Source organism: Arachis ipaensis, chromosome B02 (genome assembly GCF_000816755.2).
Source record: "Arachis ipaensis cultivar K30076 chromosome B02, Araip1.1, whole genome shotgun sequence".
NCBI lineage: Eukaryota > Viridiplantae > Streptophyta > Magnoliopsida > Fabales > Fabaceae > Arachis > Arachis ipaensis.
The window spans coordinates 84,362,308-84,365,513 of NC_029786.2; the positions used below are offsets into that span (position 1 = coordinate 84,362,308).

At 33.3% G+C, this 3,206-nt stretch overlaps 1 long non-coding RNA gene across 2 annotated transcripts; it reads left to right on the top strand.

Moving 5' to 3' along the window:
- Positions 22 to 2,173, top strand: LOC107628431. 2 transcript variants are annotated; one of them, XR_001617785.2, is made up of 3 exons: positions 22 to 1,308; positions 1,401 to 1,503; positions 1,704 to 2,173. It is a non-coding gene; the product is annotated as an uncharacterized LOC107628431 (long non-coding RNA). The 2 variants fall into 2 exon arrangements; XR_002357714.1 differs by having other exon boundaries at positions 25 to 1,503.

Consider the following 3,206-nt stretch of genomic DNA (forward strand, 5'->3'; position numbering starts at 1 on the left):
ATGTGTTCGTTGTTTCTAAGTTTTGTACCGGTTATTTATGTTGTGATAATGCTTCTGGATATAATAATGCCCATTACCTGTTTGTTAAAATGATTCAACGGAACCATTAACAGAAGAAAACTCTTTCTTTTCTCAACTGCCCACGTAGCTTTTATGTCAATTTGTGATGTTTTGGTGCTAGTTAAGTATAGCATTTCACGGACGCTATATAATTTCCCACTCTAGTGTTTATCATTCTTCGGCTGCATCTCGAAGTAGAGCACGTGCTTCTTTTCTGGTTCAATGTCATGGGCATTAGCATTGCAACATTCATCGTTTGTTTCATTATGTAATCATTTTCGCGCTTCTCTTTCTGTTGTTCAGCATGGCTCTTTTCATAAGCTGCTACTTCACTTCTTAGACCACAGCTTGTTCTTTCAAACAAATTTTCAATTTCCTTTTATTAAAAAATTCTATCATCTCTAACCAACTTGATTTGGTTAAGTGGTTAACTCACTTGTCTGTTTAAGTAAGTGTGGGGTTTCAAATCCTGCCTTGTGTATATAACAATCTATTGGCCAGCGGCAAATGTTTAAAACCCTTAAATGGAGCTCCGATCTGTGATGAATTAGTCTTTGGCCTGCCAAGCTGAAAAATACCGTAAAAAACCAAAAAGAAAAATTCTATCATCTCTGTCTTTATTTTTTAAAGGTGTTGATAGAATCCTCTCTAAGTGCTAGAGTTTTAGTTCAGTCTGCGCTTCTCCCAACAACCAGTGGTAGTACAAAACTCTCCAATTTAACTCTTCCTTTTTGTGTCCCTATTTATATGAACTAATTTATAAATACATAAGAACTTTTTAGAAAAAGGCTGTTTAATTTCTATGACTCTGTTGTGTTGTTGTATTATGATGCTGGGTTAAGTGATATGATAATGATGTTATGTTTAGAAACTATAGTGCTAAATTGCTTCTTTGATTTATTATGCATAGATCCTTTGTACATGTCTTTCAACTGGTACATGACAACTGTTTTTAAAGATATTTAGTAATTTTTGAGTGGATAGGATTAGGTGTTTTCATGCATGGGCCATTGCAAAAACAAATAGTATGCGGTTAGGTTCTCATCCTAAGTTCCTAACTTCTTGTCTGCTGCAATTATTCGTGATTTAAGTTTGTCAAACTATGTATAGTGCATTTGATTCTTATCAATTCTTACTGTTTCTTCATTTTTCAATAATCATTTGGGCTTGAATTACAGAGGAGAAGTAACATTCATGGATTCTTAGGGCCAGACAACTCCTTTGCCGCGACTTTAGAATGTTGAAAAGGTTATATATAAAATTGAAAGCATTTAGCTCTAACATCATGCGGATGACAGAATAGCAGTGTTTGTTTTTACCAAGACTTCCTCCTTGTCAAGGTTTTGGAGGTTGCAGGAGGAGTCATGGATGAACTTGCAAGCCCTATAAGTCCTAGGAAAGACGTGGTCCAAAACCAGTCTTGAATTCATGCAATTAATCAAGGTTCGTACCTCTAATATCTATGCATGTATTAATGGCAACAAAGTCTTTTATCAAAAGGAAAAATTGGCAGTATGAAAAATACACTAGCAAAACTATAATTCTAATTTTCTCATTTCAATTGAAGAGGTACACCAACTGTTGTATAAGCATAACACTGCTTCTGGCATTTATGACTTGTATTTGGATTCAATATTTGTCAGCTTATGAAAATTCAACTGCCTCTGGTCTTTGCATTCTACAAATTCCTTATTCAAGTTGATATAGAGTGAGAAGCATAAAAGGAACAATGAGTTTTGCTACAAGAAAGCGGGACTTATCATGCAGCAGTCTGAAATGATGTATGTTTCGAAGCCTGTGTCGAGTTGAGCAGAAAGAGTCGGTGAGAAGCTCCGTTTCAATGGTCAAAGACTTTCCGGATTTAGGAAGAAGAATGCAAGAACAAAGGTGAGTTTATTTATACCGTTTTCTTTACGTATGTTAGAGAATATTAAGAATATCTTACAATTCCGTATCACCTTTGTAATTTGATTAACTAGGTTCACATTACTACTCTTAGTGGATTTGAGCTCATATTAGTAGTACTAGTATGAATAAGGTTACAGCTAGTTTGTTGCATCCATTATCTATCAATAGATACCAAGTAAAATACACATTATTTGTTAAGAACAAATGGTGAGACTTCTTAAGAACCAATGTTATATATTGACAATACAATTTATTAGGAAAATTGAAGAATAAACTACATGATAATCAAGTTGGACGTGAATCTCTGGAAAGATCTGTTGCCAACTAGGTGTGTCTATGCTATTATACTTTTAGACTTGCCATTTTTTTTGGTCGAAATGTCACATGAATCAACCAATTACAATCTTGATCATGCTGCATGCACTTATTATGCATGCACTTGTTATGGTACTTGACATGATTAGATTCTAATACCTTGTACTCTACAAATTTGTCGATGTTGTAGTTTGAAAAAATGACTAGAATATATTTTTTTTTTTATAATATTAAGGGTTCTATCTACTACTTATCATCAGCCAAGTTTTGAATTTGGGTCCATTCATTGCAAGGGATAGAAGGTAACCACTAGAGCAAAGTTTTGCGTGCAACGACTAATATTGAACTGCCAATAAATTGAGTCGATTTTTGAAAAGTCTTACCATTTGTTCTTAAATTGCATGGTTAGTTGGGATTTATGTTTTTATTAGAAAAATATAGACATGCACTAGTGCGATTTAATCTCATCTTTTTATGATTAAAAGGTTGGCATGTAGGCTATTATGGGTGGCTAGAGACAACCTAAGAATATCTCCGGAAACCACTTTAACAAGTTATGCGGTACCACCCTTTGGAAGAAAGGATAGATGATATACGTAAAAAGAAAGTGATGGAGGAAAAGCGTTTTATTCGAATCTAAAGAAAATCAATCAAACCCAATATACATAAATCTTTGGCCAATGTAAGATTTTCTTTGGATCCAATAAACCAGCCATTGAACCACGAAAATTCCCTTAAAATGAAACTGAGAGTTGATAAACGAGATTACGAGAGTGTGCATAAAATTAATTTTAATTAAAAGTGAGTTAGTGTTAACATTTATGTTTGAGAATTTTTATATAAATTAGATTGTAATAAATTAAATATTATTTGGATTGTATTACGCAAAATTATTTTTAGATAAAAAATTACTAAAAAAGATA